We start from the raw sequence: 15,217 nt of genomic DNA on the forward strand, positions 1-15,217 counted from the left end.
TCACTGCTTTTTAAAAATAATTTTTGACGCATGTTTAATGGTATTAATTCTGTTAAAGTTTGACATTTATATTGGTTTTGACGTATATTTCGTACTGAAATGCGCAGCCGTGCCTTGCCGGGACTCGAACCCTCAGCCCTCGCGCCGAGAGCCGAGCGCAGCCACTGCGCTACGAGGGTGGGCAGCACACGTGATCTTGGATCAGCCACAGTCGCGTGTGCTCACGGACCGTTCAAATTCAAATTCAAAAGTTTTCATTAACACATACTTTACTCTTTACAGTTTTGGTATATACAACAGGACACTCCAGCACTCAGTGCTCTTTTGCCTTAATATAATTTTTAATTTATTTACAGTTTATATTTGAATAGTTAGGAAAAAAACCTGATTTAAATAAAAGGAAAATTTAAAAAAAAAAACCTTTTGCTTTATTTTTTGGAGTCTTTTTTTGGTTTCAATGTCTTCGGTATGATGCTGTACCTAAATAACAATTAACACAATTATATTTACACATTCGTAGAAAAAAATGTTTTTGCACCAGCCACAGTTGTGTCTGTTCATGGACCGTGGAAATACGTGACCTTGTGTCAGTCATAGTTGCGGATGCTCTCGAACTATGGAGCATCAGCTACAGCAGCGAGTGATCACAACCGTGGAGAACAAGTGTCTTTCAATCAGCGATAGTCGCGTGTGCTCACTGACCATGGAAATCACGTGTCCGTGCATCAGCAACAGTCGTGGCTGCGAGCTCGTGCATTGGGCCACACTCCGGAACGGATAGACCGGCAGGTCGCCTGACGCCAGCAAAAAAAAAAAAAAAAGTTCGAATTTAGCAAAATTATCAATTCTTTCATCGATAAACCCCAACCCCAGCGCCTACGCAGCATTGAGCTATCAAATTCAGGTAAAGGGCTAGCTAATAAATCAACTTATTCTATGTTAAGAACTACCAGCATTATTGTCTATACAAATATAATGTAGTGCTCGGGTGCGGTTGGCACGGCCGGACGCATCAGCCAATTGTGCTTCGCTAGGGCGGCCGGTGTGCGTGGATCGATTTGGGCCGTTTATGTTTTTGAGTTTCATCGAGGTCGTCATTTCCAAGAGTGGAAATATAAGGATTGTGACTAACTGCACATTTATTATAGAAATTTTGCGCAGTCCGGGCGTGATAGTAGAGATCTGCAAAATTCGCGGATTCATTCGGTGATAGGCTAAAATTCAAACACATAGCTATACCTCTTAGATAATTTTGCAATTGGCTTGCTGTTCATCTGGACGAATCTCAACCAGTTATAAACCCTCAACCAAAGAAGGATCGAATCACAGACAAACCAGCTGAGACGACTTACACGTCGGCAGCCAATGAACTTGCGTTATTTGCCCGAGTGTACAGGGGTATGTGCAGTCTATCCTGAAGGCCATCGAAACCGCGAATTTTGCAGGTCTCTAGTAATAGTTCTTTAACTTTCGGAGTTCGTCTCGCGATGTAGTGCCTCTACGGGGCAGTATACTGGGGCGTCTGTCGCTGCAATTTTATAACATGTGTTTAGGCTACTGTTGCCCACACGGGGGCAGCATACGCAAATATTATCGTATGAGGGCTTTGTAAAGCAGTAAGCTGTTTTGAAGTTATACTTCTTTAGGCGCTTTATGAAAAAATGATGAGAGTGAAATTATAAGATGCGCGCGCATCACTGTAACACAAAATTAACAGGTTGAATCTGCCAGCTAAACCGGTCATTAAGTCTGGGAAAAAAAGCTACCAACAAAATATAAATAGAACCTCTATTAGTCGCGCATGTTGGCACGCTCGTCGCCTCTGATCACTGTTTTCATATTTATAATATTTATCCACATGTTACTAGTTTCTACATTCACAACACGTGTTTAAGTTTCATACAAGTGCGAATTATATGTGCTAATAAATTATATTCAGTAGTGATTTAAATGCAATATTTTGATTAATATTATTACTATTCGTAAATATTAGTAAAAAAATTGTGCTTATATACTTTTTCAAGTGCTCCAATATAATTGAGGATAACTATCCGTATGTATTATTTATTGATATAAGTTAAAATATTATTATTTAATATAATTAATACCAAATATTATTAAATTATTAATGTTAAATATTTATTATTGGTTATTTAATATTTACAAAAAAATATAAATTTAATAAAAAAAATTAAAAAAATTGTGATAAAAATTAAAATCAAACATCAAATTAAAATATTAATTTTTAATATTTATTATTAAATTGAATAAATTATAAATATTTATAAAAATAAATGGACAAATTTAATGAAAACGTTTTGATAAAAATGAAAAGTGAATATTAAATTAAGAAAATAATAACTATTAAAAACTGAATAAACGTAAATAAAAAATTTTAATTTATTATTATTTTTTTTATTTTCTTTTAAAATATAAAATAATCAATAATAAATATTTAAAATTAAGAATCTTAAAATATTTAGTACAAATTATGACATATACCTATATTTATTATTCTCTAAATTTTATTTATTTAATTTTTCTAATTTAAACTGAACTTTATAGACTGTGTTGACTATCTTTTTCCAGCACTTTTATTATTTTATTGTAATTAATTATTTGCATGCAATTAAAAACTATTTTTTAATGATGCCAAATAAGTATAACTTCTCACGCGCGTACATACGTACACGCACCCATATTTTTCTCCGGTAAATAAGATTATTCGCGGCGTGTGATCAGCTCGTGTATTTCTCCACAGTAATCTGCACAGGAAAGTTCCTCTGTGTCCTCGCCTTTCCCCCGTGAGTGGGTGATGCGGCGGGGGGCAGGAGACCCCCCCCCCTCACATAGGGGGGTGGATGACAAGGTTGCAGGGGGCAGGGGCAGACAGGACTGCCGCACCAGCGCACAGGATGCCGGGACAGCTGCGACTCCCCCAGCGAAAGTGTCTCGGATTTATTGTGCTACAATGTAGGGCTCCTCTTTTTTCCTCCTTTTTCTTCCCATCGAGCCTTCTTGCTGTCCTCGCGTTTCGGTTGCCAGCCACATGCCGCCACATGCCGCCACATGCCGCCACATGCCGCCACATGCCGCCACATGCCGCCACATGCCGCCACATGCCGCCACATGCCGCCACATGCCGCCACATGCCGCCACATGCCGCCACATGCCGCCACATGCCGCCACATGCCGCCACATGCCGCCACATGCCGCCACATGCCGCCACATGCCGCCACATGCCGCCACATGCCGCCACATGCCGCCACATGCCGCCACATGCCGCCACATGCCGCCACATGCCGCCACATGCCGCCACATGCCGCCACATGCCGCCACATGCCGCCACATGCCGCCACATGCCGCCACATGCCGCCACATGCCGCCACATGCCGCCACATGCCGCCACATGCCGCCACATGCCGCCACATGCCGCCACATGCCGCCACGCCAACTGCGACCCTTCATTCTTGAGGGTCGCTCCTAGTCAGAGGTGTAGTCGTGTTATTGAGAGGGGACGGTGAGTGCAACGCTCGCTGGTGTTTCTGGAGCAGTATCGCCTCTAAGCACCAGGCTTTGGATTGGCGCCAAGTCCTATCCGCGTGCATAGGATAAAGGTGACCATATGGCGTTGAAGCGAAGATGTGTAATCCGGGCGTTTCGTGCCTAAACGATTATCCTGAAAACACGTGTGGTGGCCATTCTGCTCTCCTAAAAATACAGTTAAGAAACGAAAAACGGGAACAGAAATATTCGCCCGCCATCAGCATATTCTTACATGCTTATCGTACACAGACCCCATTCCGATCGTGTTTTTTTTTTTAAAGCTTTTCGCCCACGTGTGTGTTCAGGTAGACGGGTGCTTCAAGGGCGACATCTACACACTTCATGAGAACAGCCACCATACTTCGCGGATACGTTTCACACCAGACTAGCCCACACATGATGAAGCCTTTCAAGAAGGCTCATTGTTAGAGACCGGAAAAATTCGCGGGTTCAATGACCTCAAGGGTAGACTCCATTACACTCTATACACTCGGGCAAATGCCACCTGTTAATTGGCTGCTGACTTGTGAGTCATCTCGACTGAGTGGCCTGTGATTCGACACTTCTTTGAGCGAGGGTCTCTAACTGGCCCTCAGTCCTCCAGATTAACAGTGAACTAATTGTAGAAGCAGCGCTAAGGTGTAATTATTTGAATTGTAGCATATCACGAAATGAATCCGCGAATTTTGCAGGTCTCTACTCATTGGTAGATAACACTGTTTCACGTGAAAGGGTAACCATAACTTCTTCTCCTTGTTTACTACTGGCCGAGGGTAGGCAAGGGCGTGTCAAGGCCTCTGCAGTCCAATCATCAGCGCGCATCAGACGTATATGTGCTTCGAGTCTACTTCGCAACCAAATGAGTCCCCACGTGAGCGCGGGCCTGCTAGCAAGCTGAGACTCGTGCTTGTCGCAAACTAGAGTATGGCGTCGGCTCGGAGACAACCAAGACTATACATGGTGAGCCACGAAGCTCGGTGCTCATGAACCTAGTCGCACCATTCTGCTCTTCCATCGGTAGAGACCGGAAAAATTCGCGGATTCATTTCACGACAGCCTGAAATTCAAATAGTTATACCTCAGTGGTGCCTCTGCTATTGGCTCACAACTCACCTGGACGACTCTGGGCCAGTGAGAAACACTCAACCGAAGCTGTATCGAATCACAGGCCGCTACGTTGGGACACCTTCACAAGACAGCAGCCAATGAGAGGGTGACATTTGACCGAGTGTGCGTAGAACTATAAAGTTCATCCTAGAGGTCATTGAACCCGCGAATTCTTCCGGTCCCTATCGATAGGCGATCCAATGATCTTAGCGCAAGAATGACCTGAGGATGATTCCTCTGTGCGTTGCGCCAACACTTTCTGGGACCACGCGAGCTTTGTTCGCGTGAACTGAACTTCACACATTTCCAATCTGTGACAACAGGCAGCAGCAGTGTCGTAGAAATGTTAGGTGCAATTGGACGGTGTTATGTAAAAATGGTTCAACCCACAAACATTTTCAACTGAGTAAATTGAGCTCAATAACCGGTATTGTGGCAGTGCGTTGAATGTTTGGTCGCAAGATGGCATAGTAGCAAGGAATGTCGGTTAAAAAAATTTAGCTCAATTAAAAGTGTCATTTTACCTACACAATTATTTCAATAACTTTTTTTTCCTTTTGTTGGTTAACTCATTTGTGCATACAACCATCTAATTATATTGGTGGGCTGGAACGATATGAAGTCGCTACAATCGATTGCAACTCGTCGAACAAACGGTTGATGCGCTTACCACAAGATAGCAGCAAATACAGTCGCTGCGTCATCTTTTGAATTTTAAGAACAACTGTAAACGCATACTGGTATTTAAAAGTTAATAAAAAAAAAAAACAAGCTGTCGGAAATATGAATAGGTGCGTCCGTTGGACTCACACCCGTTCGTTTCTTTCAACGTGCATTTTTTCTGCAGTGTGGTCAACGTACAGGATTTCAACCAATTATTCTCATATAAATTCATAGTTAGATAAAATACAAATTATTGAAACACGTATTATTAACCGTGTACTCTGACAATAAGTATTTGACAACATCCACGTACACTTACTTGAAGTAATTGAACTGCAATAAGACGCTTGTACAGTCCATACATCTGGGCCCACTCCAGATACCAAGAAGTAGCCTCGATATTAATTAACTGGCCGAAGAAGGGAAAAATAAATCATTGTAACTTAACTGGCAAACTATTTCAGACTAGAGAGCATTTTTTTTCTTCCAGAGAACAGGTCATATTATAGGAAGAGAATTCCGTATCCCAATAGCTATCACCGTTTTCCATTAAAAACACAGAAAGAAACTGTCTAAAACCGTTTTTTTAACGACGTTATAACTCATTACAAAAAAATAAAGTACGCTGAAAAAAAAGCATAATCCCACGTCTAGGTAAACACGTTTCTCTAAAATAATACATTTAAAAAAAATATTTCATATTATTAGCACGGGTTTTAAATGTGGGTAGAATCAATTCTTCATCTGTAAAGTTGAAGTATAAACTTTAATCTATCGTAACAAGTTTTAAATTAGAAGCCGGCAAAGAATGGACAGAAGAAAATAAAAATTAATTAGGTCTTGTGGTTGACCCCTTGGTTACGGATACCTAAAAGGGGCGAAGATAGGAATTTATGTCCCCACATTAACACAGCGGTTAAATGCAACCACACTTCCAGGATTGCAGTGGACCCACTGAAAGAGTTTATAAATTAATTATTTCATTAATAATGCTGTAAATATTTCATTAAATTTTTTCATTAGTCAATAAGATCCGTAAAATGGTATTTGAATTATGTATATCTGAAATCAATTGTTATTTTACAATGATTTAATTTATAATGAAAAAAAAAGTATTTTAATTTTTTCTCAACCTTACACAAATTTTACCAACGTTCTGAGTACCACACGAGGTACCCAGCTATATCGTTAATGTTAATGAAAATTTAACTATAAAGCTAATATAAATATAAGGAATTAATAAACAATTTAAATAAAGCGAATGTTAAAAAACGAATATTAATTTTTTTAATGACTGGCGAAACTCGCCAAAAAATGTTCCGTGGATCATTTCCTATAAGGTTGGCAACTTCATGTGGGATTCAAGTGATGTTTATGTGTAGTTGAGAAAATTTAAAAGAACAGTTTTTTTCCCTACAGTAAATTAAATTATTGAATGATCATTTATATATACGCCCAAACATACACATTAATATTTCACAAGAAATTTCGGACCATTATTAAAGTTACAAACATAATAAATACAGTAAATTCCGGCCCTTTGATTGAATAGTTACTACAATCAAGGAGCATTACCATTTTCAAATATTCGCCTATCATCCTACGGAGGTTCCTTGTAAACAAGAAGCCAGCGCACAGTAGAGTAACCAAAACACACTTAACGTAATCGGGTAGCGGACCACTAGTACTGAAGGCACAGGGGACACGGCCTGTGCTGTCTGTGCCGCTGGACGCAGACTGTGTCCGGGGCAGTGGAACCACAGAGTGTGGAGCAGCATTCCAGCTCGCGTGACCTCCGCCAATGTGCTGTCTGTGCCGCTGGACGCAGACTGTGTCCGGGGCAGTGGAACCACAGAGTGTGGGGCAGCATTCCAGCTCGCGTGACCTCCGCCAATGTGCTGTCTGTGCCACTGGACGCAGACTGTGTCCGGGGCAGTGGAACCACAGAGTGTGGAGCAGCATTCCAGCTCGCGTGACCTCCGCCAATGTGCTGTCTGTGCCGCTGGACGCAGACTGTGTCCGGGGCAGTGGAACCACAGAGTGTGGAGCAGCATTCCAGCTCGCGTGTCCTCCGCCAATGTGCTGTCTGTGCCGCTGGACGCAGACTGTGTCCGGGGCAGTGGAACCACAGAGTGTGGAGCAGCATTCCAGCTCGCGTGACCTCCGCCAATGTGCTGTCTGTGCCACTGGACGCAAACTGTGTCCGGGGCAGTGGAACCACAGAGTGTGGAGCAGCATTCCAGCTCGCGTGACCTCCGCCAATGTGCTGTCTGTGCCGCTGGACGCAGACTGTGTCCGGGGCAGTGGAACCACAGAGTGTGGAGCAGCATTCCAGCTCGCGTGACCTCCGCCAATGTGCTGTCTGTGCCGCTGGACGCAGACTGTGTCCGGGGCAGTGGAACCACAGAGTGTGGGGCAGCAGTCTAGCTCGCGTGACCTCCGCCAATGTGCTGTCTGTGCCGCTGGACGCAGACTGTGTCCGGGGCAGTGGAACCACAGAGTGTGGAGCAGCATTCCAGCTCGCGTGACCTCCGCCAATGTGCTGTCTGTGCCGCTGGACGCAGACTGTGTCCGGGGCAGTGGAACCACAGAGTGTGGAGCAGCATTCCAGCTCGCGTGACCTCCGCCAATGTGCTGTCTGTGCCACTGGACGCAGACTGTGTCCGGGGCAGTGGAACCACAGAGTGTGGAGCAGCATTCCAGCTCGCGTGACCTCCGCCAATGTGCTGTCTGTGCCGCAGGACGCAGACTGTGTCCGGGGCAGTGGAACCACAGAGTGTGGAGCAGCATTCCAGCTCGCGTGACCTCCGCCAATGTGCTGTCTGTGCCGCTGGACGCAGACTGTGTCCGGGGCAGTGGAACCACAGAGTATGGAGCAGCATTCCAGCTCGCGTGACCTCCGCCAATGTGCTGTCTGTGCCGCTGGACGCAGACTGTGTCCGGGGCAGTGGAACCACTGAGTGTGGAGCAGCATTCCAGCTCGCGTGACCTCCGCCAATGTGCTGTCTGTGCCGCTGGACGCAGACTGTGTCCGGGGCAGTGGAACCACAGAGTATGGAGCAGCATTCCAGCTCGCGTGACCTCCGCCAATGTGCTGTCTGTGCCGCTGGACGCAGACTGTGTCCGGGGCAGTGGAACCACTGAGTGTGGAGCAGCATTCCAGCTCGCGTGACCTCCGCCAATGTGCTGTCTGTGCCGCTGGACGCAGACTGTGTCCGGGGCAGTGGAACCACAGAGTGTGGGGCAGCATTCCAGCTCGCGTGACCTCCGCCAATGTGCTGTCTGTGCCGCTGGACGCAGACTGTGTCCGGGGCAGTGGAACCACAGAGTATGGAGCAGCATTCCAGCTCGCGTGACCTCCGCCAATGTGCTGTCTGTGCCGCTGGACGCAGACTGTGTCCGGGGCAGTGGAACCACTGAGTGTGGAGCAGCATTCCAGCTCGCGTGACCTCCGCCAATGTGCTGTCTGTGCCGCTGGACGCAGACTGTGTCCGGGGCAGTGGAACCACAGAGTATGGAGCAGCATTCCAGCTCGCGTGACCTCCGCCAATGTGCTGTCTGTGCCGCTGGACGCAGACTGTGTCCGGGGCAGTGGAACCACAGAGTGTGGGGCAGCATTCCAGCTCGCGTGACCTCCGCCAATGTGCTGTCTGTGCCGCTGGACGCAGACTGTGTCCGGGGCAGTGGAACCACAGAGTGTGGAGCAGCATTCCAGCTCGCGTGACCTCCGCCAATGTGCTGTCTGTGCCGCTGGACGCAGACTGTGTCCGGGGCAGTGGAACCACTGAGTGTGGAGCAGCATTCCAGCTCGCGTGACCTCCGCCAATGTGCTGTCTGTGCCGCTGGACGCAGACTGTGTCCGGGGCAGTGGAACCACAGAGTATGGAGCAGCATTCCAGCTCGCGTGACCTCCGCCAATGTGCTGTCTGTGCCGCTGGACGCAGACTGTGTCCGGGGCAGTGGAACCACTGAGTGTGGAGCAGCATTCCAGCTCGCGTGACCTCCGCCAATGTGCTGTCTGTGCCGCTGGACGCAGACTGTGTCCGGGGCAGTGGAACCACAGAGTATGGAGCAGCATTCCAGCTCGCGTGACCTCCGCCAATGTGCTGTCTGTGCCGCTGGACGCAGACTGTGTCCGGGGCAGTGGAACCACAGAGTGTGGGGCAGCATTCCAGCTCGCGTGACCTCCGCCAATGTGCTGTCTGTGCCGCTGGACGCAGACTGTGTCCGGGGCAGTGGAACCACAGAGTGTGGAGCAGCATTCCAGCTCGCGTGACCTCCGCCAATGTGCTGTCTGTGCCGCTGGACGCAGACTGTGTCCGGGGCAGTGGAACCACTGAGTGTGGAGCAGCATTCCAGCTCGCGTGACCTCCGCCAATGTGCTGTCTGTGCCGCTGGACGCAGACTGTGTCCGGGGCAGTGGAACCACAGAGTATGGAGCAGCATTCCAGCTCGCGTGACCTCCGCCAATGTGCTGTCTGTGCCGCTGGACGCAGACTGTGTCCGGGGCAGTGGAACCACTGAGTGTGGAGCAGCATTCCAGCTCGCGTGACCTCCGCCAATGTGCTGTCTGTGCCGCTGGACGCAGACTGTGTCCGGGGCAGTGGAACCACAGAGTATGGAGCAGCATTCCAGCTCGCGTGACCTCCGCCAATGTGCTGTCTGTGCCGCTGGACGCAGACTGTGTCCGGGGCAGTGGAACCACTGAGTGTGGAGCAGCATTCCAGCTCGCGTGACCTCCGCCAATGTGCTGTCTGTGCCGCTGGACGCAGACTGTGTCCGGGGCAGTGGAACCACAGAGTATGGAGCAGCATTCCAGCTCGCGTGACCTCCGCCAATGTGCTGTCTGTGCCGCTGGACGCAGACTGTGTCCGGGGCAGTGGAACCACTGAGTGTGGAGCAGCATTCCAGCTCGCGTGACCTCCGCCAATGTGCTGTCTGTGCCGCTGGACGCAGACTGTGTCCGGGGCAGTGGAACCACAGAGTGTGGGGCAGCATTCCAGCTCGCGTGACCTCCGCCAATGTGCTGTCTGTGCCGCTGGACGCAGACTGTGTCCGGGGCAGTGGAACCACAGAGTATGGAGCAGCATTCCAGCTCGCGTGACCTCCGCCAATGTGCTGTCTGTGCCGCTGGACGCAGACTGTGTCCGGGGCAGTGGAACCACTGAGTGTGGAGCAGCATTCCAGCTCGCGTGACCTCCGCCAATGTGCTGTCTGTGCCGCTGGACGCAGACTGTGTCCGGGGCAGTGGAACCACAGAGTATGGAGCAGCATTCCAGCTCGCGTGACCTCCGCCAATGTGCTGTCTGTGCCGCTGGACGCAGACTGTGTCCGGGGCAGTGGAACCACAGAGTGTGGGGCAGCATTCCAGCTCGCGTGACCTCCGCCAATGTGCTGTCTGTGCCGCTGGACGCAGACTGTGTCCGGGGCAGTGGAACCACAGAGTGTGGAGCAGCATTCCAGCTCGCGTGACCTCCGCCAATGTGCTGTCTGTGCCGCTGGACGCAGACTGTGTCCGGGGCAGTGGAACCACTGAGTGTGGGGCAGCATTCCAGCTCGCGTGACCTCCGCCAATGTGCTGTCTGTGCCGCTGGACGCAGACTGTGTCCGGGGCAGTGGAACCACAGAGTATGGAGCAGCATTCCAGCTCGCGTGACCTCCGCCAATGTGCTGTCTGTGCCGCTGGACGCAGACTGTGTCCGGGGCAGTGGAACCACTGAGTGTGGAGCAGCATTCCAGCTCGCGTGACCTCCGCCAATGTGCTGTCTGTGCCGCTGGACGCAGACTGTGTCCGGGGCAGTGGAACCACAGAGTATGGAGCAGCATTCCAGCTCGCGTGACCTCCGCCAATGTGCTGTCTGTGCCGCTGGACGCAGACTGTGTCCGGGGCAGTGGAACCACTGAGTGTGGAGCAGCATTCCAGCTCGCGTGACCTCCGCCAATGTGCTGTCTGTGCCGCTGGACGCAGACTGTGTCCGGGGCAGTGGAACCACAGAGTATGGAGCAGCATTCCAGCTCGCGTGACCTCCGCCAATGTGCTGTCTGTGCCGCTGGACGCAGACTGTGTCCGGGGCAGTGGAACCACTGAGTGTGGAGCAGCATTCCAGCTCGCGTGACCTCCGCCAATGTGCTGTCTGTGCCGCTGGACGCAGACTGTGTCCGGGGCAGTGGAACCACAGAGTATGGAGCAGCATTCCAGCTCGCGTGACCTCCGCCAATGTGCTGTCTGTGCCGCTGGACGCAGACTGTGTCCGGGGCAGTGGAACCACTGAGTGTGGAGCAGCATTCCAGCTCGCGTGACCTCCGCCAATGTGCTGTCTGTGCCGCTGGACGCAGACTGTGTCCGGGGCAGTGGAACCACAGAGTATGGAGCAGCATTCCAGCTCGCGTGACCTCCGCCAATGTGCTGTCTGTGCCGCTGGACGCAGACTGTGTCCGGGGCAGTGGAACCACTGAGTGTGGAGCAGCATTCCAGCTCGCGTGACCTCCGCCAATGTGCTGTCTGTGCCGCTGGACGCAGACTGTGTCCGGGGCAGTGGAACCACAGAGTATGGAGCAGCATTCCAGCTCGCGTGACCTCCGCCAATGTGCTGTCTGTGCCGCTGGACGCAGACTGTGTCCGGGGCAGTGGAACCACAGAGTATGGAGCAGCATTCCAGCTCGCGTGACCTCCGCCAATGTGCTGTCTGTGCCGCTGGACGCAGACTGTGTCCGGGGCAGTGGAACCACAGAGTGTGGGGCAGCATTCCAGCTCGCGTGACCTCCGCCAATGTGCTGTCTGTGCCGCTGGACGCAGACTGTGTCCGGGGCAGTGGAACCACAGAGTGTGGGGCAGCATTCCAGCTCGCGTGACCTCCGCCAATGTGCTGTCTGTGCCGCTGGACGCAGACTGTGTCCGGGGCAGTGGAACCACAGAGTGTGGGGCAGCATTCCAGCTCGCGTGACCTCCGCCAATGTGCTGTCTGTGCCGCTGGACGCAGACTGTGTCCGGGGCAGTGGAACCACAGAGTGTGGGGCAGCAGTCTAGCTCGCGTGACCTCCGCCAATGTGCTGTCTGTGCCGCTGGACGCAGACTGTGTCCGGGGCAGTGGAACCACAGAGTGTGGGGCAGCAGTCTAGCTCGCGTGATCTCCGCCAATCACGAAAGGCTTACGTGCGTTTGTTTCGATCGTTACTAGTCGAAATCTTAACGATAAAAAATCTTAGAGTATTTTTCAAATTTAATGACTAAGCAAACACCATTAACCCTCCCCCCCCCTTCTCTTATGAGACTGGCTGTTTTTTTTATAATAATGAATAAAAATGGTTTACAGGGGTAGGTGCACATTTTCACTGACAGTAGTTCACATTCATACGGTTTTCAATTTTATATTTAAATTTTATGTTTACCAGCTACATAATGGTCAAGGGTAAAAACTTATACGAAACATGTGAAAGTCACTATACCTCTAAAGTAATTTAATATTAACACCGGCCCTGATATTTACCTTCGAATACATATTAGATATTGAAAATAAAAAGTACCTGAACCCACGTACACAACAGATAAAGTAACAGTGTTTCATTAAAAATTTATACGTGACAAAGGGACTATGTGTCTTATAGTTGACGATATCTTCGCAAAGTTTAACTTTTTAATCTTAAAAATCACATAACACACATCACGGCAAATGGGTAAAGCAATGAAACACGGAGATCACAACCCAAGACAGCGCTTCCCAAATAAAAATACTAATAACAACAAAAAACCGATTATTTTTCAACACAGAATGTTTATAATGCTAATAATAAATAATAATGTGCAAGGATTGACCCAAACGATAAAACTAATTAAATGATTACTTAAAGTACATATTTAGGCTGTCCATCTGTTTGCCTGTTTGTGGATGGAAAATGCAAGAACTGTGTATATACCACATAAAAAAACTAGGGCTACAAATCATTATGAATTTCCATCGCAAATGGGTTTTAAAAAGAGGTTAACTTTTTTTATTCCACTAAAGCTGTATATGTTATGTTCACCTAACAAAATCTTAATTTCTTTCAGAAGTACGCCCCAAAAAAAAATCTAACCTACAACTAATTTCTCTAAAGCTATGTCTGTAAAATTCAGTAAATAAATTTACTAAAGTTAATTGAAACTACATTGGAATGTATTTCGAAATAACACCACCTGAGAAATGATGATGAAGTATACTTAGGTTTGTTTAGTAATGGCTAAGCGTATCTTTTAATCTAAGAAACGAGAATATGTGAATTTAGGCATATATACAGAAAGTTCCAAAACGCAACGTCAAGCTGAGAACAGTTGACAGGCCTGTAAATTACGGTTATATAAATAAAAAAAATTAAAAAGTGTCGTAGTTTTCGAGCTATATGCATTTTTTTTAATATTTAAATCCCCACTTTGCACCAAATTATTAGATACAGCGACTAAAATGTTTTGCTACGCAATCGAAAAAAAAACTTTTTATTAATAACAATTAAAAATAAAATCGAACATGCTATACTATTTCTTCAAGCAGTTTTTGAGGCAAACATTACTAATCGAGTAAAGTTGGTTTATTCACACTGGGAAAAAAATTACGTTCTTTAAATTATTCATGCAATGGGGAATTTTGATTTAAAGCCTTTTTTTTTTTACATACGTCATTGCAGTTTTTCACTATTGTACACGGAAAATTTCCGAAAATTAAAAATAAATAAAAATATAAAGATGAAAAAAATTCACATAAAACAAGACTGAAACAGCTGATGTCAGACAAAGGAAACCAACGATGAAACTATGGAACAACACAACGACGACAGCACAGCAAAAATGTTCAACATATAAATATCAGACAGCATAAGAATTCCGTTGAAGGAACTTAGTCATGGAAACAAAAACAATTAACAACACACACGAACACAGTGTGCTAACAACGACAAGACAGATTAAATGCAGGCAGACAACAAACCTGGCTAACGCATCAAGCTTATGAACACAGCGATGAAGATAAACAAGTACTATGGACACCACAACGACGATAGCAATGACGAACACAGAAGATTTACAGCGAAAACAGTTGCGACGTTTCGGGAACTGACATCTGTTCCCGTCATGAGGAACAAACCGACTTATATTCATATTTTTGTTATTTAATTCTAATTTTAGGATTTTTTCCATGACAAACAGTGCATAACTGCAATGGCGTATGTCCAAAAAAAATTGATTTTAAGTTTATGGTCAAGATCAAGGTCATGCCCTCAGCGGCTTAGAGCGATTTGTCGTGGAGGAATTTCAGCCACTTTATGGATTTTTGGTTCTTTCTAAGGCAAAAGTCTTTTGAGATTTTTTTCTTTGGAATTTTCGAATTTTTGAGGAATATAACGGGAAAATTTTCCCCCACAACGAAAAATTTTCCCTCGAAATAGGGGAACTTCTATTTTTCAAATTTTTTAAATATTATGGCGGATTTTTTCCAAAACAAAAATGGAAATTTGACAGATTTTGGCGAATTTTGAGTCATTTTCAGCAAATTTTGATTGTGACGGTCAAAGGTGAAAGTCAAGGTCATTCAGAATGGCCGCTGTGACGTCACAATCCAAGATGGCGGACAATTGCACCACCACCGCAGAAGCCAGGGCTAGTTCCGGCCAATAGGTATGTACTACTCACTAGTAATAACACAATAAGAAATACGATAAATCATATTTGAAAATGCATCATTCGTTCGTTGGGTAATGTTAATGTGTTATATTCTTAATTTAAAAAAACTACGCATTTTTTCAAATGCATTACTTTTGCGCTTGCAAACCTACAATGCTGAGAGGACACTTAACTCTCCATCCATCCATCCATCCATCCATCCATCCATCCATCCATCCATCCATCCATCCATCCATCCATCCATCCATCCAT

General features: G+C 47.1%; 1 protein-coding gene across 4 annotated transcripts in view; it reads right to left on the reverse strand.

Annotated features, from left to right (window-relative positions):
* LOC134536631 (calmodulin-binding transcription activator 2) overlaps positions 1 to 15,217 on the reverse strand; it is a 417,559-nt gene that overhangs the window by 132,915 nt on the left and 269,427 nt on the right. The window lies entirely within an intron of this gene.

This window comes from Bacillus rossius, chromosome 11 (assembly GCF_032445375.1).
Source record: "Bacillus rossius redtenbacheri isolate Brsri chromosome 11, Brsri_v3, whole genome shotgun sequence".
Classification (NCBI taxonomy): Eukaryota; Metazoa; Arthropoda; class Insecta; order Phasmatodea; family Bacillidae; genus Bacillus; species Bacillus rossius.